This window comes from Eptesicus fuscus, chromosome 19 (genome assembly GCF_027574615.1).
Source record: "Eptesicus fuscus isolate TK198812 chromosome 19, DD_ASM_mEF_20220401, whole genome shotgun sequence".
In the NCBI taxonomy this organism is placed as follows: Eukaryota; Metazoa; Chordata; class Mammalia; order Chiroptera; family Vespertilionidae; genus Eptesicus; species Eptesicus fuscus.
In genome coordinates, this window is record NC_072491.1 from 47171931 (window position 1) to 47196214 (window position 24284).

Consider the following 24284-nt stretch of genomic DNA (forward strand, 5'->3'; position numbering starts at 1 on the left):
ATTTTAAAAAACCAAAATAATATATATGCATATATACATAGCCCATGGACACAGACAACAATGTGGTGGAGGTGGGGGGACAGGGGGGGGGACAGGGGCTGGGTGGAGGGGACAAAGGGGAGAAATTGGGGGACATTTGTAATAACGTCAACAATAAAAAATAATCTTGTTCATATTTTGATAAGAAGTGTGTTAAACATATATACCAATTTGGGGAGAATTAGTTTCTTTTGTATGTCGAGTCTTCCAATCCATGAAGCAGTTCAGGTATGCCTGTTCATTTATTTAAACCTTTTATTTCTTTCATAAGAGTTTATAGGTTTCAGTATACAGTACATACTTTGCAAGTAGTTTTTTATTTATATTGTTGTTGTCTCTGGTCATTGTTAGTATAAAGAAATGCAATTAATTTTTGTATGTTGATCTTGTAATCTGTAAACTTGTTGAATTTGCTTACTTTTAAGAGTTTTTTTGTGGACTCCTTGAAATTGTCAATTGTAATCTGAAAATTTAGGTAAGAATTCATACATCCCTCTGGTTTCCAGGATAACATCTCTAAAGGAGTTATATGTTTACTGAGTCCCCAGTGTCCTTGTGCTGAAGAAAGCACAAGTGCCTCTCAGAGAGAACAGCCTCTCCCAGCTCCTCCTCTCAGTTCCTTCGGGTAGGATCTGAGCTCCGGAGACAGGCAGTCAGAAAGAGTCCCTTTGAAAAGGACAACCCCCCCAGCTTCTTAGACTGTACACTCTATGATGCCAGCCATGGTGCATCGCACAGAGGCAGAGGCCTGGGGGTTCAGGCTAGACTCGCTAGGCTTCGTCTTCGCGTCTTTCCTTCCCAGTCACCTGTCCCTCGGAATGACACAGCGCATCCGAATTCATCAGAATAAATGGGTCGCCATCTCGCCCCAGTCAGAATCACATCTGGAGCTTCTCAGAAACGCACTTCCCAGGAAGGCTTCCCAATCATGTTTGGGAATCAGACTCTCCTCAGGGCAGGGCCCGGGGAACCTTATTTTTCAGAAGTTCCCCCCAATGATTCCGATGAGCCGAGAGGTCTGGAGCCACAAGTCTCACTTTATTCTTTTATCTTTCATATCAAGCTACCAACAAAGCCTACAAACAGCAACGCAGGCTCCAAGCCAGTGTTCTTTTCAATGTACACCTTGTCCCTGTGGCTCAGAATACACAGCCTTCAGGAGGTTGGTGATCATATCCCAGAGATTTCTTATCTGTGGAGGGAAACGGAGGTGTTTTATAGACAAGCAACAGATGTAAGCATGCAGTTAGGTTCAAAGCCCATAACTTTGTCGAGTAACATAAATACGCAGCTCTGAAAACCCTACTAAGTTTCCTGGGCGGACTGGTTTACGTCTGAAGTGACGGAGTCCCCCTTAGCTGTCGAACATCGAGTCTTGGTCAGTGTAGATAGAGAACAGGGTCACCAGTCCAGCCACTCAGATAAGACCCTGAGGAGAAGAGAAAGTGTGAAACCCGGGGTAAGAACAGCCCTCGCAGAACAGGCAACATGAATTTTGAGTTATGGTTTCCATAGCTACCCCAGAGTCAAGAAATGTGGGGGCTTGTAGATCACTTTTTTATCTGCATCCCCCACCCCCATCACCACCCCCCATTGAAAGATCGAATAGAAAGTTTGATTTAAAAAGATCAATTTGAATTTCTCAGTCAGGGATGAGGATGAAAGCTTCTTTCTTTCTTTCTTTCTTTTTTCCTTTAAGGGCTCTGTGGAAGAGTCTCCAGAGCACAGATCCTTATCCAAGCAAGAAAAAGAGGGGTGTGTGCCACGGCCGCCCTGGCTGGTCTTGAGCGAGGCCTGTGGGCTTGGGCCAGGGGCAGGAATTCCCCACACAGACAGGGAGTCTGCTGCCCGAGACAGCAGCAGCAGCTCCACAGAAGGCCACTCTGTTCCCTGCCACCAAATAGCGCTCACACAGCGCGCACACACAGCCACGGAAAATGAAGCATTTGAAAGGAATGTTTTTTTTCCCTAGAATACACAGTGCTCTTATTTCCTTAGGGGTGCAGTAAAAATTAGCCATGAATAAATTGCCAAATGCAGCTAAGAGTCAGCAAGGATATTTATCTCCATAGGCTGGGGTTGCTGGGACAAACTTTGAATACTTCAATAAATCATAATGAAAGATTAAAATAAGAAAGCACTTGCTAAACATGTCTGTAAGGAGGCTGCCATGTTCCCCTCTTCCAACTGCTGCTCAGAGACTGCACTAGGCTGTTTGAATCCGATACAAAATGTGTATTTGTTTGAGGTGGGAGGCAATAAATAAATAAATGCATAGACAAACAATCCAGTTCATGCTTGGACCTTTAGTTCACATGGGTTTTTGAAGTAAAAGAAAATTCGGTTGATATATTTAAGTGCATTTGTTATATTGGGTAAAATAAACGATAAAGTGTATATCTCCAGGACATGTGAATTCTTTTTTTGTTTTGTTTTGTTAATCCTCACCCAAGGATATTTTTTCCATTGATTTTTGGAGAGAGTGGAAGGGAGATGGAGAGACAGAGAGAAACATCAATGTGAGAGAGACACATCGATTGGTTGCCTCCTGCATGCACCCCAACCAGGGCCGGGAACCTGCAACCAAGGTATGTGCCCTTGATGGGAATCGAACCTGGGACCCTTTAGTCTGTGGGGCGATGCTCTAGCCACTGAGCCAAACTGGCTAGGGTATGAATTCTTAACAGAAAGTTCTGTTAAAATGTGTCATTTGTTTTCTATTTTGTGCAAATATAAGAATCAATTTCCTTCAAAATGTATAAATAAATTGATCTTTTTAAAAATTATGACGTATCTTTGTGAGTACTGTTGGGCAACTCTAGACTATAAGAGTGTGCAGTTATCAGAGTGGACAAGGAGATGCATTCCTGGTGCTCAGTTCCCCTTATGCAAATAAGAATTCTTTATTCGTTTATAGCAGGAGGAGAACAAAGTAAGAGTAAGAGGTCCTTTGTAGCTTAGAAGTGTCCCTCCCTGAAGTTGGACCTAACCTTCCTTGAACACCCAGCATAACATCTACTTCTGTTAGTGAGCCTCTGTTGGTGCAGCCCCAGGCCTGGCTGCTTCCTCTGAATCCAGGAGCAGTCAAAGGGGCTAATGCAAGTGGTCTTCTTTCTGTTAACATGGCCTATTCCACCCTCTCACTGAACTTCAAGCTTACCAACAGCAATGATCATGCCTTCGGCTTCTATTATGGGCTGAACTGAGTCCCCTAAAAATTCATATGTTGACCTTCCCGGTACCTCAGAAGATGACTATATTTGAAGACAGGGTCCCTAAAGAGGTAATTAAGGTAAAATGAGGTCATTGGGATGGGCCTTAACACAATATAAATGTGCTCTTATGAGAAGGGAAGGGATTAGGATACAGACACACTCATATATGGAGGGAGAATTAGACTGAGCTTGACAAACTAGTCAATGAAATAATGGCTGAAAAATCACCAGATTTAGCAAAAGACATAATCCTAAAGATGCAAGGAGCTAGACAAATTCCAAACAGGATAAACCCAAAGAAATCATACCAAAAGATTTATAGTCCCACTAATAAAATGGAAGGACAAAAAAAAATATCTTTAAAATAGCAATTGAAAAAGAATACCTTTTCTCAAGGGAAAGTCAATTTGAATGAGAGTGAAATTATCTTCAGAAATTAGTGTCCACGATGTTTTTAAATGGTGAAAGAAAAAAAAAAAAACTATCAAACCAGAATCCTAATCTATGAAATACTCTTCAATGAAGAGAACTAAATACATCTCAGATGAAAACAACAACAGCAAGAATTTGCTGCCAGGAGAGCAAACCAAAATAATGACTAAATGAAGTTCTCTAAACAGAAAGGAAATGATAAAAGCAGGAAACTTGGAACATCAGGAAATAAGAACAAACAATGGAAGAGGTAAAAATACATATATAGATAATATATTTTTCTTCTCCTATTGAGTTTTCCAAATTACACTTGATAGTTAAAATAAAAATGATAACACCTTCTGATGTAGCTCCAAAAGTTTATAGAGAAAATATTTAAGACGATTGTAGTTTGAACAAAGTCAAAATTAGAATATAAAAGAAGGTAAAGTTTCTAACCTTTAGTCAAACCAGAATATATTGACACAAATAGACTGTGATTTTAAAAGGTTAAAAAACACAGAGATAAATAAAAATGAAATTTAAAAATTTCAAGTAACCCACAGAAAGCCATGAAAAAAGAGATAAATTAAAAACAGGGATTAAATAGAAAAGAAAAATAAAATGGTACACTTAAGCCTTAACAAATCAAAATTACGTTATATTAAATGGTCTTAATAGATTACTTAAAAGACAAAGGTTGGCAAATTCTGCCTTAGCAACATTCTTGGGATTGGTTATATGTCTCCATGCCTTGTGATTGGTTATCTGCAAGTTGCCTGTCTTAACAACATCTATACATTTTGAAGTTTATGTTTTCTGTGCACATCCTTCTTTCCCCACTCGGCTGGGTTGCCTTAGCAATTCTGCTCCACTTCCCAGCCCCGGTGATCCCATCCCTCTCTAGCTAGCCCTCTTCTTCTATCTCCTCAATAGGTAAGTAGAAAGAAAAAAATAGGAAATAGGTATATCGTTAAAACATTAATCAAAAGAGGAAGCAAAGCTATAATAATATGTGATAAAGTAGACTTCAGTTACAGAGAGTAGTAACAGTGCATAACAATTAAAGGGTCAAGCCACTGAGAAGGCATAATCCCAAGTGTATATGTACCAAACAACAGGGCTGCATAATATGTAAAGTAAAACCTGGTCTAACTGAAAAGAGAAATAGCAAACCCACATTACATTTGGAGACTTTATCCCTCTCTCCGTACTTCATAGAACAATTGGACAGAACACCTCCAAAAGAATATGGAAGAACCCAGCAACACTATTAATCAACAAGATCCAGTTGACATATTATGAGAGACCATATTCTGGGTCACAAAAGAAAACCAACGCATTTAAAAGAAGTGAAATAATACTGACTGTGTTTGCTGCCCTCGATGGAATCAAACTAGAATTCAAAAACAGAAATATACTCCAAACAGTTGGAAACTAACTAATGCACTTTTAAATATTCCATTGGCCAAAGAGGAAGTCTCAAGATAATAAAATAATATACATTGAACCTAATAAAAGTGAAAATACAACTTATAAAAATTTGTGGGACCTGCCTAAAGTGCTCGGAGGGAAACTTATAGCACTTAATGCTTATATCAGAAAAGAGAGAAGTATTCAGTCAAAGATCTCGGTATTCACCTTGAGAAACTAGAAAAGTGAAGACAAAGGAACCCAAGGAAGGAAAATAATATAAAATAGTAGAAATCATTGAGATTAAAAGCACAAAAGCAATAGAGAAAAATAAGTGCACACCCTTTTTTTTTGAAAATATCAAGAAAACTGTCAAACTTCTATTAAGACTTAAAAGAAGAAAAAGAGAAAGGATACAAATTACCAATATCAGGAATGAAACAGGGATATTACTATAGATCCTGCAGATATTGAAATGATATTAAGGGAATAAAACAGACAAGTATACACACATAAATTTGACAACTTAGTTGAAATTGAACAAGTCACTGAATAGCATAAACTACCACAACTTACCCATTATAAAATCTGTATTTTGAATAGCCTTTTAACTATTAAAGTAAATCTAATTTGTAACTAACGCATCTGAAAAAGATCATCTCTAGGCACAGATTGTTTCCATGGAGAATGCTACCAAACCTCTAAAGAACAATTAACACTAATTGTATAAAATCTATTCTAGAAAATAGAAGCTCCAAGTTACCCCAGGCAGAAGGAAGACTAAAGTTTGAACAAATGCCAGGAGCCATGGAGACACAGTTCTTTCTGAGTCTCACAGCCGCCGGAAGCACTATGCTAGCTAGGCCTTTTGAATAACTGAAACTCATCTCAGTTAAAAAAGAAGACAGACACAGAGAAATCTAAGTAATATAGAATCTGATAAGCATTTCAAAGAATATAAATAGTACTAATGAGGATACAGCAGGTAGGGATAAGTTCTGGAATAAGAAATATTTTGGATTATAATAAATTTTAAACAACTTTAGTGTCAGTTCTTTTGAGTAATTTCACATCTAGTAATTTGGACTGTTAAAACGTTGGAAGATATTAATGAATAACCAGTACTATATTGTAATTAATATCAATTTACATATGTTATATACTGAAGAACCAGAGATATAATCTTTAATATACTCTATGTAAGCCTCAAGCCCTACTTGTATTATTAATTTTAAGCAAGTGATTCTTCATATATATTACAAATTTAAATTGTAGCCAAGCTAAGATATTTAGTATGGTGGAATATGACTTAAGGTTTTGCTATAAACACAAATGACTTTTGATCTGTTTTAAAAAAAAAAGATGCTTTCTTGCTACCAAATGAGGTCAATTCTAATGCATAATATAATATGATGAAGTATACAAAGTATTTAAGTAATCTTATATACATAAAGTTCATAAAGCTAGGTTTACTTATCAGGTACCTAGATTCTACTCTTCACTTTTAACTTCTCTCTGCAGAAAGAAGTCTGCTTTCTGGCCCGTATAATAACATAAACTAAATCTGCCCCTGAGACAAGAAGTCAGAGCAGTCTACAAAGCAGACTCTGAGCAGGACCTGGCCCTTAAATCACAGCATATCCATGTCTGCTGAAAACACTCAGCAGTGGGGCCTGTGAAAACAGAACATTCTCTTTCCCCAAAAAGCACTGTCTACATCCATCTTCCAGGAGAAATGGCTTTCCAGGGACTGCAGGCTGATAAGACATGGCAAGTGATAAATGAAGCACTAGTGTCAGAGGATAAAGGGCCCCCTGAGGTTGGGAAGCCAGTTACATTTTGACAAGAGTTATGCAGGCAAATGCATACCTGCCAAACACATCTCCCACATGCACACACACACACAGACACACATATTCACACAAGCATGCATCTGCACATGCACACACAGGTGGCACAGAAACAATCAACAGGCCATTTGGAAAGGAAACTAAAGCCTCTTGAAAGTGGAACTCTGCCTCCTTTTGCTTACAACACTGAACACTTATTTAGCCTCTTTGAGCCTCAGTTTCCTCAAATATAAAAGAGAGAAAATAACATTGCCTAAGTCATAGGGATCACATCAGATAAGCAGCTTTAATACAAGTAAATTGCAAGAGCAGTGTCTAGCACATGGTCACTTTAGTTTATTCTTATAAAACTAGATGTAGATTTTCCATTGCCACCTTCCCGGCATCTACCCTCCACCTCCAAATTTTACCTGTTTAAACAAGCACCTCTGATTATAAATGCTGGTAAATTCCAATTAGGAAAGCTCAAAAGTTGTTCTTAGGACAAATCTTTATCCTTAACCCACTTGTTCAGTCACCTCAGCTGTGTTTTCAGATGCTTGCTCAACACTAGCAATTCCAACTTAAGGGAACAAAGAGGGGAAAACCCTCCCTTCCTACTGATCTCTTTGTCCCCTCTACCCCTGGGCAGAAATATCTGGGCACCAGCAGGAATGAGGAAACCCTGTCCTGGCAGTTCCGGAGACCAGCAGGCTATCTGCCTCCTGCAGGCTCTGGGATGGCGGCCCGCCTCTTGCCCAGCCTGCAGGAGCAATGCATCTTAGGCATGAGGTGAATGGCTAGCAGCTCCAAGTCTCCTCTTGGAAAAGCATCAGCTATTTTTGAAACAAAGTACTTCCTCAAGACCAAGAAAGTCCATATTAGTAAAAAAAAAAAAGAAAGAAAAACAATGGAGAAGTGCCTCCCTGGCTCTTCCTCTGGAACCTCTGCTGGTTATTTTTGTAGTTCCTTTCTCTGCTAGCAAACTGTGAAAAGTGAGGAAGTGGACACTATTCCCAGGGTGATGCCTCTGACTTCACAACTTCCGGTAGCTCTGAGCCATGGCCGGGTCTCAGTGGCCACAGCAGATCGTGGTGGAAGGCTCAGGCTCTAGGTTTTGATGGGCGTAGGTAGAGATCCCAGCTCTGCCACGTGTGCCATCTTAGGAAAGAAATGTAACCTCTCTGGGAATTGGTGTCCACACCATGCGCTGCTCCTCTGAGTTAAATGAGGGATAAAAGGCTTTTGACTAGTGCCAGTAAGCCCGAAATACATATATTTAGTAGTAGTGGTGTCATAGTGGTACTATTCTGACTGGCTAATAGCCAGATAACTTCCTGTTACATAATATTCACAATATTCATTTAGGCAATCTATTTCCAGTGATTCTTAGAGAAATCCTAATATAGCTGGCCAAAATCTGAAGTGTGTTATCTTGACAAAGTCGCGAGAACCAGAATTCACATGTGATCAAGCCCGTTACTTTCAACCTTGCCTTCCTCACTTCCCCTTGCAGTGGGAAGTGGAAAGATGGCCACGGGGATTCATCCAACCCTTCCAAAATGCTGCTTTCAGTGTGACTTGGCCATTACTCCCAGTAAGAGGTGCCACTTACTCCTCCACCCCTTGGGTTCGTCCTGGCCTTGTGACTTGCTCTGATAAGTAGAAAGTGGCAAAGGAGCAGGTGAGGGACTGCAGGGTCATAGCTTCAGGGAGCTGGCAGCAACCACACTAGCTCTTTCTGCTGCTATTAATGTCTGTGCAAAAAAAAAATAAAAAAAGAGCTAGCTTCCTTGAAGGTGAGAGACCACCTGGCGAGACAGAAATCCAGCCAACAGCCAGCACCAATCCCAGAGTGGAGCCACCTCAGACTATCTCATTCCTTTGGAGCCATCAGTTCCCATCAGACCCGTGAAAGGACTATTCAGCTAAGCCAAACCAACACTGCTAACCCGCAGAATTGAGAGCTAATAACTGACTGTGCTTTTAAGCCACTAAGATTTGTAGTGCTGTAGTCCATAGAAAATAACAGCTGATTACCTCCTTCCGCTTTTTCAAGAGTGCCAGGCTTGGTCCTAACTGGGGACCTTTGCACTGGCTGTCCCCTCTCCCTGCAGTGCTTTCTCCAAAAGTGTCTTCTGCATATGGCTAGCTCTCACGTATTCTTTAGATGTCTATTTAAAAGTCTCTTTTTCCTGACGCCTTCCCTGCCCCCTCTAACATTTCACTCTTTCCCCTGATGTTTTGTATCTCCCGTCCTTACCCCTTTTGCCCCCTTGGCACACATAACTATCTAATAGAGTATGTTTGCTATGCTTCCCCTGCAATCGAAGGAGAGCTTCACGAGGGCAGTTTTCATTGGTTTGGTCCTAGAACACCACCTAGCACAGCAAGCTATATTAGCTTGGCTAAGTTTGGCTGCTATAATAAAAGAGATCCAATAATAATCTAGTGATTTACAACAGGTAAGTTATTTCTCTCAGATCCTAGGTGAGCTTTCCAGGCCAGCAGGTGGCTCTGTCCCATGAGACCCTACAGAGACTAGATTTGAGTTCTCTACCATCGCCTGCATAGTTGAGTACGGGATGGCAGGAAAGCTCTCTATCCCAACTCAAGGGAAGGGAAAAGTAAACTTGCCTGGATATCTTAAGTCATGGACCCCAAGGTGGTACAAATCTCTTTTGTTCGCACAGCCATTCCTACCCACATGGGAGGTGGAAGCTAGGGTCTGTCTGGGCAGCCTCGTGCCCAACTACAAATCTATTACCATGTGGAGGTAAATAATAGACTTTGAGTACCAACAATAGACTTGGCCACCATTCCATCAGAAGTGGACAGCTTTCCCAGGAATTGTTCTTAAGGAACTTGTATCAAAATAACTAATGTTCAAATTAACAATAAAAAAACTACCCACAAGAAATACATTACAGGATCCTCGTGCTCAGCTGAGAGACGTGATGGATTAGCTGGTGGGATCCATAGCCACAAGGGCTAGCAGAAAGTCAGCAGAGAGATAAAAACCATCTGATCTCACACTAAGCAGGAAATCAGGGTGACAGAGAGCTATGATTCTGGGGAGTGTGCAACGGATGTGAAGCCACCACCATTCCTGGTTCAAGTCCAACTCTGCCTGTGATTGGCTGGTTTGGACACTAAACAATTCATCATTCTGATCACCAGCTTCTTGCCCTAGAAAATCAGGAAATGCTTTGAGAAGGTATGTTGAGTATGAAATAAAATAATGAGTATGAAAGCAGACTGGAGATCAGAACGCTGTAGAAATGTTGGATATGAGCTGGACCAGATGAAGGGAGGCACCAAGCAACCAGCTCGGGGGCATATTATTTGGGAAATTTGCACCTCTCTAAATTAGCAAATTCTCTTCTGACAGTGACAATCATACCTCTTACTAGTTGGTGGTAAGAAGGAAAATACATGGGGGGCATTTTGTGACCATCTTAGAGGTAAAATTTGGTTATTTTGCAGCCGACTTCTGTCTGATGCTTCTGTAAATGTAAACATGGGCACTGCATGTATTTGATGCACTCAGGAAGGCCAGGCATGCTTAGGAGCAAGGACTCTATCCAAGCGGTTGTGTCTGAAAGAAGGTCCAACAAATCAGAGATGTCCCAGGACGAAGCCAGCTGGAGGGGAGATCCCTTCATGGAAGTTTACATTGCCCTTGGAGGTTCGCATTAAACAACAACTTCTCAGCAACTGTTAAGAGAATAATCCTGAAAGTGCTTCAAAGTATACTGGTTGATCTGAAACTCCCAATTCTACTACTAAGGCTGGCATTATTTTTAAAGGGAAGCCGTACGGAAGATCGTATGCAAAGCCAGAGTGGGAAATGGGAGAACTTTCACTCTGTGCTGTTGTTCCTGGCATCAGAGAGGCTTTTTTATAAGTCAGCCTTTGTGTTGCACTTGTCCATTGTCCAGAGTTTTGCTGGTAAAAATGGAAACATTGAAATGAACCATGTTTTAATCTAAATAAGAAATGACTTGACTATCTATTACTTGCTTAGGTTGATATATAAACAAACAATGATAAACTATGTTTTAATATGTGCATGATGACGTAAACAGTTCAAACAAAAGACTTTGAAACAGACATTTAAAAACTTGAAATCTGGAACAAGAAGAAACACTTCAGAATTGAGCAACATAAAAAGGCTCTACAATACTTGGCTACATTTTCTTTAAATGCAAGGTTCTCTGACCACCAAAAGGGACAATATTTAAGTTCATGCATTGAATTTGGAATTACAGGATGCCCCATTGACTTAACGCAGCATGGGCTTATCACTTTACTGATTAGCCATTGATTAATTCAATTACACCTTAAGTTGAATAACTCTACTGAGATTTACTGGTGTCTTCTAATTTCCCAAGTACCTGCTAGTCCCATTATACTTCTTTTTTTCTTTATTGATTAAGGTATTACATATGTGTCCTTATCTCGCCATTGCCCCCCCCCCTACTCCCCCTAATTATGCCCTCACCCTCATACCTTGTTGTCTGCATCCATTGGTTATGCTGATATGCATGCATACAAGTTCTTTGGTTGATCTCTCCCCTTAACCCCCACCCTCCCCTATCTTCCCTCTGAGGTTTGAGCATTTGATCGATACTTCTCTGTCTCCGGATCTGTTTTTGTTCATCAGTTTATGTTGTTCATTATAATCCACAAATGAGTAAGATCATGTGATATTGATCATTCTCTGGCTGACTTATTTGGCTTAGTATAATGCTCTCCAGCTCCATCCATGCTGTTGCAAATGGTAGGAGTTCCTTCCTTTTTACAGTAGCCATTACACTTCTTAATCCTAACAACACTCAACATTCCCAGCCACAACAGCCACTTTCTCAAATGCATCATTGCCATCTTCAGAAAACCAATCAGTTAATGCCATAGTGATTATAAAAATACTGCTTAGTCAGTAATTTAGTCTTTCTCCTCTAGATCATTGATAGCAATTGTCTTGTTAACCATGTTCTCTAAAATCAGTATTCATCATACTTTGTTTCATAGATCCCTAGGTCTGAACGGAATAATTCTGCTTCGGGGGAATCCAAAAAGAGATATCAATTATGACGTTTCACTGACACAGAGTCAACTTACACAATTTCTAACATGCTGGATACTTTGAGGAAAGGCAGAAACAAAATCAGCCTGTGTTCCTTGACCTGTTTTCTTGAACAGTCATGTGTATGCAATCACAGCTTTAATAAGAGACTCTTAGATTTGCCAAAGGAAAAACTTGACCTAAATCAGTAACTGATTTCACCAAGGATGAATTAAGAAGAAGAAACATATATTTGATTCTCCTAAAGCTCTCTCAAAATAAAATAAAGTCAAATGTGTAAAACTGATAATTTACTAAAATAATCACTTGGCTCTAACTCTTCAAGTGTACCTAAACTATGAATGGAAACAGATGACCAATAACGCTACTTCTATTCATTGAAAAAATAGGCAATGTAAAAGAGAAAGTGAAGGTCTAGCTAAACTGAGGTGGAATTGCCACTGAGGCCTAAAGAGCAGATGACAATTTCTGGGTTCTCTGTTCTGTTCCATTGATCTATATGCCTGTTCTTGTACTAGTAGCTGGCTGTTTTGATTATGGTGGTTTTGTGGTAAATTTGATTTCCGGTGTTGTGATCCCTCCTTCTTTGTTCTTTTTCAAGATTACTGAGGCTATTCGAGATCTTTTTTAGTTCCATATACATTTTTGGAGTATTTGTTCTAGATCTGTGAAATATACTGCTGGAATTTTAATAGGGAATGCATTTAACCTGTAGATTTCTTTGGGTAGTATAGGTATTTTAATGGTGTTAATTCTTCCAATCCATGAACACGATACATTCTTCCTTTTGTTTGTGGGTTTTTTTTCTCTATTTTTTTTCAATGTCCTGTAGTTTTCTAAGTACAGGTCTTTTACCTCCTTGGTTAAGTTTATTCCAAGGCATCTTATTTTCTTGTTACAATGGTAAATGGGAATTGTTCTTAAGTTTCTCTTTCTGAGAGTTCACTATTGGTGTATAAAAATGCTATCAATTTTTGGATGTTAATTTTGTATCCTGCTACTTATACTAAGTGAAATAAACCAGAAAGGCAAGTATTCACATGATCTGACTTATATGTGGAATCTAATGAACACAATACATTGATGAACAAAATAGATCTAGAGACATGGAAGCATGGAATAGACTGATTAATCTCAGCGAAGGGAGGTATGAAGAGATTAACCAAAGAACTTCTAGCAATATATGCATTGCCCATGAACACATGCAATAGGGAGGTGAAGGCCTGCGGTGGGGCAAGAACTGGGTGGAAGGGAACAGTGGGGGAAAAGGTGAAAGGGGGCGACATCTGTAATACTCTCAATAATAAAAATAATCTACAAGAACCCTTTCTGGTCACTTAGCAGCCACAGCAGAGTTCTTGGGAGGTTTAGCCATGTTTTCTTACCAGCTTCCTGGGAAACTTACATTTAGAACATGGTCCGTGACATTGGTCCTTTACTGAATCTATTACATAGTTCATAGGCAAAGCACTTGCATAAGGAAGTTAAATTCAAAGTGAATAAAGCTAGTAATGAAATTGACTTTATAAAAACATCAAATGTTTATCATGAAACCTTGATAATAATGCATAATGAGTGGGGAGAGTGATTTGAACCTTCGGTACCACACTGATATTTACTGATCAGGGCGTGGCACAGTGTACAAAAGCTGTCAAATTTCAGAATGAGCTGCAAATCACTTATTTTACTAAAAGAAAAGCCTTCTTGATTTGTTGACGTTTTCTGTGATATGTAGTCCTCATCTGATAGATATCTATGCCACTGCCAGCAACAGTGGATGAGCAAAAAGGGGAAAAAAATCAATAATTCACTGATGATAAACACTCTTAGGAAATTCAGAATAGAAGACAACTTCTTAATCTGATATAGGTCATCTATAAAAAAATCTACAGCCAACATCATATTTAATAGTGAAATGTTGGGCCCATTCTCTCCAACATAGGAAGACTGGATTTCTACTTTTATCACTTCTCTTCAACATTACACTGAAAGGAGTAAAAAATAGAAATTCTTGGTTTATGTCCTGTGTTAGAGAAAATGTGTTTCGCCAGTAAAGAAAGAGAAAGAAAAATGGTATACACATTGGAAAATAAGTCAAACTTCCTTTATTTGTAGACAATATAATCATCAATGTGAAAAACTTCAAGTAATCTACAAACTAATAAAAATAATATATGGGTTTAGACAGTTTCAGGATACTGTATCAATATACAAATATCAATTATATTTTATGTACTATCAAAAAACAATTGTAACACTAAACATTGCATTCATATTAGCATTGAAAATACTTATGAATACAAGTAACAAAAGATGCTCTGGCTCTTTGCTGAGGTCACATTGAGCTGTGAGCGGCTTCAGGGGCATCTTTAGGAATCAGCTACATGGCAGAAGACATCAAGACCAAAATCAAGAACTACCAGACTGCTCCTTTTGACAGCCACTTCCCCAACCAGAACCAGACCAGGAACTGTTCACAGAACTACCTAGACTTCCACCGCTGTGAGCAGACAATGACTGCTAAAGGGGTTGACTGTCTCTCTGTGCGAATGGTACCGGCGTGTGTACCTGTGCCCCATATCCTGGGTTTCAGCCTGGGATGACCGCCAGGCAGAAGGCATGTTCCCTGGGAAGATCTGAACTGAGTGCACCCCACCTGTCCTCTGTCCTCCATCCTTCTCCCAGGAAGGTGAAGGGGGACCTGGGTACATCCTACCCTAGAATCCTGAATCATGGCTTAACTAATAATAAATACTTGTTGGGAAAATGTTTTTAAAAAGCTCTGAAGTGTACACTTAAAACCTTGTCAATGCTGAGAGAAACTAATGAAAAAATTAAATAAATGGAGAGATATATTATGTCCATGAGTAAAAAATTAATATTGTTAAGATGCAAATTCTACACAAATTGCTATATAAGTATGACACAATCCCAATCAAAATCTCAGCAAAATTTATTGGGTAAGTTGGTAAATTGATTTAAAATTCAGATAAAATGAAAAAGATGTTAATTAATATAAAATTTTTGAAAAAAAAAAACATTATTAAAGAACTTACACTACCCATTTTGAAAATTCACTATAAAACTATTGAAAACAACAGTGTGTGATATTGGCATAAGGATAGACATAGTAATCAATGAAACAGAATAAAGAGTCCAAAAATAAACTAACATTTATGTAATCATTTACCGTATTTTCTGGCGTATAAGACGACTGGGCGTATAGAAGATTTTCCTGGGTTAAAAAGTCGTCTTATACACCGGAAAATATGGTACCAAAAATGCCAAAGTAATGTAGTGGAAAATTGATAGTCTTTTATATAAATTGAATAGCCATATGAAAAATAATGTACATCAACCTTTACCTCACACATATACAGAAATTAACTGAAAGGACCAGAGATATAAATGTAAGAGATAAAACCATAAACCATGTAAAAAATACAGAAAAAAAATCTTGTGGCTTTGGGTTAAGCAAGCAAAGTTTTTTAGATTGGACACAAAAAGCATAAACTGTGAAGTTAAAATTTGACAAACTTCATCAAAACTCAAAACTCTTTCTTCTCAAAAGCCACATATAAGAGAATAAAAGATAAGTTTCAGACTGGTATCTGATAGAAGTATTTCATCCATAATATATAAATATTTACAACCCAATATTAAAGTCATACAATCCACTTGTCAATAGGGAAATGCAAGTTAAAACCACAAAGAGTTACCACTATGCACCTGCACAGAATGACTAAAATTAAGAAGACTGGCACTATTAAGTGCTTGTGAGGAGTAGGAGCAAATGGGACTCTTCTACATTGCTGGTTTGAATGCAGAATGGTATGTCCACCATGGAAAACAATTTAATAGTCCCTCCTAGTTAAACCTATATTTATCATTTGACCCAAAAATCATGTTCCTAAGTTTTACCCAAGAGAAGTAACTACATATGATCTCACTGACTTGCACTTGAGTGTTCATGGCAGCTTTATTAGTAATAGTCAAAACTTAAAAATAGTGCACATGTGCACCAATTGGTGAATAAATGTGATACATACATCTATACAATGGAACACTGCTTAGCAATAAAATAAATGATGCATGCAAAAACATGAAAGTGTCTCCATCAATATTTTTTGATATTTGGATCTTATTATTATAACTAGAGGCCCGTGCATGAAAATTCATGCACTGGAGCAGGGGGACCCTCAGCCCAGACTGCCCCCTCTCATAGTCCGAGGGCCCTCAGGGGTGGGAGGCGACCTGGTGATCAGGGGAAGGCGACGCCCCATCACACCTCTGCTGCTGCCAGTGCCAGCCCTCAGCCAGCGCTGGTTACCTGAGCCTCGGGCGGCCCTGGGCAACTGGGCAGCCGCCATCCGAGGCTTGCCTTTGCCTTGGGCCGGCCCTGAGCAGCTGCGGGACTGGGGGACTCCAGAGGCAGGCACAGCGGGGCTGAGGGGACTGAGCGCTGACATCTTGTGGCTGTGGGCACTGCCATCTTTGAGGGTGTGGCATTCAATTAGCATATTCCCTCCTTATTGGCTGTGGGTGCTGCCATCTTTGAGGGCGGGGCAGTCACTTAGCATATTCCCTCCTTATTGGCTGTGGGTGCTGCCATCTTATCGAAGGTGTGAGGGTCAATTAGCATATTCCCTCTTTATTAGATAGGATACCTGTTGAAGTTAAAAAAAAATGGAAAGTAATGGTATATTCATTTCCTAAAGGTTTGTTACAAAATATCACAAATTTAGCAGCTTAAAACAAAAGCACAAAGTTCTGTCAGGCTCTACTTGGTTCTCTGTTCAGAGCCTCATGGGCAAAAATGAAAATGCCAGCCATCTGGAGGCTCTGGGAGAAGATTTCCCAGACTCATTCAGGTTGTGGGCAGTATGAATTCCTTTATGGTTGTAGGACTGGTGTTCTCATTTCCCTGATATGTAGCCCCCTCCATCTTCAAGCCAGCAATGGCATGTGCAGTCCTTCCTGTGCTTTGAATCTCTTGCCTTCCCCCTCTATCTTTCCCTCATGTGATTACATTGAACCTAGCTGGATAATACAATATAATCCCCTTATTTTAAGGTCAACTGTTATTAGTAACCTTGATGATATCTACAATGCCTCTTTTGCCATCTAAGGTAACAAATACACAGTCCTGGGGGTTGGGGCATGAATCTTCTTGGGGAACATAATGTTGCCCCCACAGATAGCCCACCACCACTGGTAATGATAACATCTAACAAGGCACTGAGGCAGCTTACTGTTTTCCAAATAGTAACCTAAATGCTTCAAAGTTATTGCTGAAGTTTATCTTCCCAGCTGCTGTTAGAGGTGAGCATTATCCTCTGGTCATTGTTCAATGTGGAAAACGAGCATGGAAAGGTTTGTAAGTTGCCAGTATCACTTGGCTGGTTCATGATGGGGAAGATATTATATTCAAATCTATCTGCTTGCAAAGCACTAAACTGATGGTGGTTGTATGTTGGTTACTATGTTATTCTCGTCAGATGATCTTAATCAAAAGTAACAATGGCCTCTCACCAGTCCCTCATTCAGAATTACTTGAATTTTTCTCTCGCAATACATTGCACAGCTTGCAGTTACATGCTTTTTAAATTATGTAATCAGCATCTGTCTTTTCACTAAGTTATAAGTGTCCTGAGAGGGATCATGTATGTCTACTCAGTATTGTATGTCAATGTCCCAGCTGACACTTAGATTACACTAAGGGCTCCACATGTACCTGTTGACTGAATGAATGAATGAATGAGCAAGTCAATAGCATATAAGTACACATCCCGCTTCTGTTATCCTCTCCAAAGGCTGATAATTTATCCCTGCCTTTAAAACAATGAGGCATGACATTGAGAGTATGATTCAAATGAAAAGAATGTACTTATGTCCCCGGCCTGTGCCCCACAGATTAACTGTGACATTCTATCAACGCACCTCTGGAAAGGATTGCTGGAACCAGCCACCTCTCTGTTCTTCTCACCTCTGCAGAGAGCCCATTGTTCTATAATTTATCTCATCATTGTATTTGAATAAGTGAACACATTGAACCCTCCCCACTCGAGATTTTAGGAAGCATTGCCTGGACTAGCATGTCCCAGGGACTGAATTCTGTAGGGTCCCACAGAGTTCAAAATACAGTCTCCCTGGACTAGCATATACACCACTCACCACATGACCAGGATTGGTTAGAGCCCAGAAAGCAGGAATGGAGCATAACCCTTGAGTATCTAATGTGACTCACTTGGCATAGACCCAGCATCCAGAATATCAGTTAAATAAAGGAACTAATGCAATCAGTGTACCACATGGAAAGTGATCCCACGACTTTCCTGGAATTTGTCATCTTAAAAGTCCTCCTCCCTGAAACAGAATAAAAGCATATCTGCAAATATAAATATAACAATGTTGGTCATGTCCTTTCTACAACTTATACTGTGAAATCGTCTTTCTTGATTTGCCTGTGTCTCTATACTTCAAAGAGAATGTCTCTGAAACCTCCTATACTAGTATGTAACCCCATGTGAACAATTATACACCAACAGGAAAGATTTTCTTTAAACATAATTACGTTTCTCAAGTGCTAGACAAAGTGTGCTCTGAGTGGGCTGGTTGGCAATATCAATTGTAATGAAAGGCCAGAAAACACATCACCAGGGTTTTCTCGGTCAGTCATCCCCAAGCAGTGAGAAGAGAGCAGCACCTGCTCCAGGCGTGGACTGTTTTGGGACAGCCATTTAGTATTTCCCCACCAATATGGGAGACACTTGAAAGAAAAAAGATTCCAAACTTCTCTCGATAGCATACCAAAAATCTAGACCAAAAATCTAAAATGGGAATCACAGGAATTTGAGTGACTGAAGAAGAATATAGCCACTTTGAATTTGCAGACGAAATCTTGGCTTTGCTTTCGATCATTTGAAATATTGAGCAATATGAAAAGATATCATGACACATTTGGTTGATATGAGATTGCAGGTTTTTGTAGGTCAAAAATGGTCAACTGCTTGATATTTTCATAAATTTCAACCTAGTAAAGAGACCATGAGAGTAGATGAACCTCATCTCAACTTTAGTTTCATTTTCAAGAATCACAAAGCTGGAAGGACTTAAAGAAAATAAGTCCAATTTTCTCATTTTAAAGACTGTGTTAGTAGGATTAGGTATAATTTAAAGCAATTGAAAACCCTCAAATATCAATAGGATGAATGAGATAGAAGCCTATCTCACATCCCCATCCAGGAGTGCCTGGATAGGTAAGGGAAACAGCAACTTTTAGTTCTACCCCTTCACTCTGAATGGGTTCCCGGCCTCCATGAACCTCGTGGTCTAAGATGTCTGCTGGAGGTCCAGCCATTACATAGACAGGAGCATGTGAGAGGAGAGGCTTACAAGGCAGGCAGAGGCCAGGCCCTGGGGAACTGTGGAAACTGTGCCAAGAGGCTTGGATAGATCTTGCAGGTACCCAGAAGGCATCTCAATATTAAGCAGAAGAAAGACATGACTGGCTTCGTGTTTTAGGTAAACCCCGTTGGCAATCCTTTGGACGGGTTAAAGAAACATCAGGTAGGAGACAGAGGGCTATTGCGGGAGCTAGGCAAGGGTGGAAAGGATGGATAAAACAGGAGGTGAAGCAGTGGAGGTAGTGCGCAAGCCTGCACTTCCTGGGAGGGTAGATGAGAAGAAAAGACAGAACTAATATGATACTGTCAAAGAATTTTGACTTCCTCCTGGCTGTGAGTGTGTAGGGATGGAATATCATAGAAGAAGCAGTATTTTTAGGGGAGAAGCAGGTTTCAGAGAAGAAAAATGTAGAGGGGCCCTGTGCAAAGATGGATCATGTAAGGTAATTGTTCACAATGGAAAAGAAATTGGTTGGGTACAGTTGAAAGGGGTTATACAGATATAGGCTAAGAAATAAAGTCTCCTAATGGGGTAAGATCATTGGAGAAAAGTAATTATGGGAGCTTCCTTTTCTCTGGGTGATCAAGAATAATGGAGGCGAGGAATGTAGTTACAACGGCCTGGTCTCAAGTATTTGGATGGTACATGTCCTTTTCTGGCCTGCATTGTTTCAGAGGTCTAGGCAGTGCCAGGCGTGGTCTGAGAGGATAAGCCTGGCCTGGTTCTGTGTAGGAGGTATGTGACAGCTGCAGAGGGCCATGAGTAGTGTCAGAATACCACCAGAATACTACTCTTGGAAAGAGGTAGGCATTTACTGGCCCTGTGGTAGTGATTATATAGGGCAGTTGGGTGCCCATGACCCAGCCCTTAGTGGGAAGGAGCCCAGAGGGTTCCACAGGATTTCTCGGTCATCTCCTTAAGCCTGGAGGAGCAGCTTCCTTACTCAACCCGTTGACATAATTGGCACCACATTAATTACTTATCACATCCACATCTTAATTTACAGCTTCATAAATTACCTGTAAGATATAAGAATCCTTCCCTGGCTAGTTTGGCTCAGTAGTTACAGCGTCAGCCCATGGACCAAAAGATCTAGGGCTCAATACCAGGTCAAGGGCATGTACCTTGGTTTCAGGTTCGATCCCCAGCCCCATGTGGCAATTGCTGGAGGCAACCAATCAATGTGTCTCTCTCAGGTCAACGTTTTTTTTCTATCTCTCTCCTTCCTCTCTCCCTCCCACTCTGTCTGAAAATCAATGGAAAAAATATCCTCTAGTGAGGTTTAAAAAACACACACAAAAAAAAGATATAAGAATCCTATCCTTAGTAAGCCTTAAGCACTTACCTTACCTCTTGATTATGGTTTAAAAAAAATATGCAGAAATGTATTAACACCAGAGAATATTGAGAGTATATTTTGGGAAAAGCTCTTGTTTAGTACTTAGTCCCTTTAAAGGTCCTGGTATGTATTCACAGGGTTCTCCATGAAGGGGTGCTGTGTGGGGGCGGGCGGGGGGAGGGTCGTCTCTGCTCAGGTGATTTCTCCCATCACTCTTCTTTAATACAGACAATAGAAAGTGGACTGTGTTGTTCAGAGGTATAGAAAGATAGGTGAAAAATTCAGAGATACAAATAGACATAAACACAGGAAAAGAGAGAATGTGAGTGAGAGCACAGAAGAGGGGGGTCATGTAGTCGACAATCTAGTGGGGAGGAGAGATTAGAGAAAGAAAGCTATCAGTCACTGTGGCAAGCACTAAAAAGAAACTGGTCCAGAGACAGAGAAAAGACCACAGGGTATGGAGGGATTCACTTCATATGGGGAGTCAAAAAGTCTTTGAAGAGTTTCCTCTGGGGATGGGAGAAGACTATGCAGAAGGCTTGGGGTGAGACAGCTGGGTGGTTGGAGGTACTGAAAGCAGATTGTCATTTCAGCAGAGCAGCCAAGAGGGAAAGTGGTGAGAGAGAGCAGGGGAGATTCAACCACCCAAATAATTGGCTAAAATCACCTCATAACTTCACTATCTCTACAAAATAAAATTGGTAAAATTAAACTGAAATTGCATAGATAGCTAACCTTTATATTTTTCTTTTATTAAAGTAATTTCATAATAGGTTTGTAATATACTTGGAAATCAATTCTATGATGTCATTTCCTAAACAGTTTCCAAATGCCTTTATCACAAAGGGTTCACATTAAATAAAACACTTTCATCAATTCAAGGTCCAAATTATTTATCATGGCAAAATTCCAACTAATTGTGAGTCAAAGGGAAGATTGTTTTGCACACAGAATTAGAAATATTTATAGCATTAATAGTCACTTTTATGTACTTTTTATTTACAAAAGTATCCATCTCAAAGTTGCTTGAATTTTGGAACGTTCTATGATCATTTCATGCACAGTAAAATTTGTGTACAGTACAAATTAAAGTTTTTTTTATTATTCCGTTGTCAATTGATTTGATATGAGGTAACTGTTCTGGCTTAATTGCATTTCTCTGAAAACACCCTGAGGGGAAAGCAATCCTATATCTACTCAACACAAGAACAGAAATTTCAATTTGCCTTGAAATGTGATTAGTTGAATCTATCAGACCTACCTCTTGTTTCTAAAGTCTGCAAATACTAAGTGCAAAAACTTCACAAAAATGTAAGGAAAGCTCTAAAGTTTAAGAATATGCTTACAAAACATGCCCTTCATAAATACCTTGTTTTCCCTGAGGGTTTTCAAGACCTCATAGGAAGTTTAATTCTGTAGGCCACTCTCTCAGAGAAGTGAGTTTTATATAACAATGCATTTGGAAATTTTCTGCTAAAAAAATAGCATGGAAGAAAGAATATTGGAAGGAGGAAAAATGTAAAGAGGACATCTCAAAAGTTTTATTAGCAGGTTAAGTAATTTTGCTTGGTAAAACAGATTTGATTCTTTTTTAAAATACATTTTTGTTGATTTAGAGACAGAGGAAGGGAGAGAGAGAAACATTGATGTGGCTGTGAGAGGGAAACATCAATCAGTTGCTTCCCATACACACCCCGACGGGGATGGAACCCAAAACGTGGGTTTGTGGAATTGAACCTGACTGGGACTTGAACCTGACTGGGAATCAACCTGGCAGCCCTTTGGTGCATGGAGAGTGCTCAACCAACTGAGCTCCCCCAGCCAGGGTATATTTGATTTTTATTTTCAGCTTTCTGTGGTTTTGTCCTTACTTCATTTTTTCCATTTCCAGGGGACATGGTTGATGGGTCCTAGGCCTGAAGCTTGTGAATTAAGAACCATTTAGTTCATCCATAGGTGTTCCCCAGCAAGCTCCGAGTGTATCTGCAGAGATACCTGAAGAGGCCCATCATTGTGACCCCACCAGAGGAGTCCTGCTCCCCAAGATGTGCCAGCAGGGGTCCCTTCAGAAAACCTAGTAGAAGGAAGGTTCTAAATAGACCCACGAGCAGAAACATATGGGGGCTACAGCTTCTCTTATAACTACTGACAACCACTCTTCTGGCTCCATGTGTTTTGAAATGAGCACTACAATAACCTCTATGAATTAAATATTTCCTACAATTTTATAATCTAACAAAAGCCACTATGGTTTCACAGGTGAGTGTAGTTAGAATATGTCCAGTCCTCCCCAGTTGTTGTCTATAATCTCATTAGAAATGTCACAGCTGCTAGGTAAGAAGACATATAGGAAGACTATTTAACCAGAAAACTGTTGGAAACTCATAATCACTATCATTGTATATTGGTTAACTGCTCTCAGCAAATTTTCTTTAGGATAATACAGTCCCTGCCTTCACCAAGTATCATTGACTCTGGTGTCAAACAGCATCCCAATTTTTTATTCAACAAATAAATAAAACAAGGAAAAAATCAGAGACCTCAACACTGAAAGTATTTTTTAATTGATTTTTTAGAGAGAGGAAGAGAGGGATAAAGAATAGAAACATCAATGAGAGAGAAACATCATTCGGTTGCCTACTGCATGCCCCCCACTGGGGATTGAGCCCACAACCCAGGCATGTGTCTGACATGGAAGATTCATATTAACTGTGACCTCCTGGTTTATGGGTCGATGTTCAGCCACTGAGCCACACCAGCCAGGAGAAACTATTTTATATTGGATTGTTACTCATGGTTGGGAGAAATTTTCTGTTTTCAGCCTAACAAGGACAGTATGTACACTATAAAATAATTTGTATTCCAAGGAATTTGCCCTCTAAAGTTAAACAAGTAGATACATTAGACAATACTGTAGGTTTTGTACTCCTGGCTGACCTAACCCATTTTATTATTGTCCTAATTCAGAGATGGTGTTCCATCTGTGGTTACGAATAGCAGAAAGTCTTCCCACGTTAAAGATGTAAGAACTAGTCTTTGTTTGTACACTTGTCTTTCAAATAAGTAAAAAATTCCTTCAGTTTTACTTAAAGGAATATTTGCCAGAAAAGCAAGATTGGGCTCAACCCCATAGGTAAGTGGCAGTTGTCAGTCTGTTTATCAGAAAGGCTGCCCCTTTAACTAGCTTAAAAATTGCCAGTGGCTTTTCCCAGATTTTACTGACAGCCTCAACCCCACCCCCAAGAATAAGTGGGGAGGGAGTGGGGGAGAGAAAAAAACCTATTCCAAGTTCTCCTCACCCTTCTGTACCCCATAAAACAATAGTCTGGATTACACACCTGCTAATTCTGGAAGCTCCTCCAAGTTCCCCAAATCTCCCTGAAGATTTTAAGCTTCCCTTGGTACAACACTCACCACCCCCAAACACCCTCCACCCAGCGCGCACAGCATATTTTAGACCTTGATGAACCTCAGCGCAGTCCATCAAAGGTGCCGTGAGCCCACAAGACAGCAACAACTGAAAAATTAGAATTCCGACA

The 24284-nt window shown here is 39.9% G+C and overlaps 1 long non-coding RNA gene and 1 pseudogene across 1 annotated transcript; one reads left to right on the forward strand and one right to left on the reverse strand.

Annotated features, from left to right (window-relative positions):
• Positions 1-331: 331 nt before the first annotated feature.
• LOC114232125 (uncharacterized) lies at positions 332-24162 on the reverse strand. The gene is made up of 3 exons (XR_003618178.2): positions 24084-24162; positions 18244-18362; positions 332-1231 (listed from the first exon to the last, which is right to left on the reverse strand). It is a non-coding gene; the product is annotated as an uncharacterized LOC114232125 (long non-coding RNA).
• LOC103305040 (cytochrome c oxidase subunit 6B1-like) lies at positions 14372-14636 on the forward strand (annotated as a pseudogene).
• Positions 24163-24284: the final 122 nt, after the last annotated feature.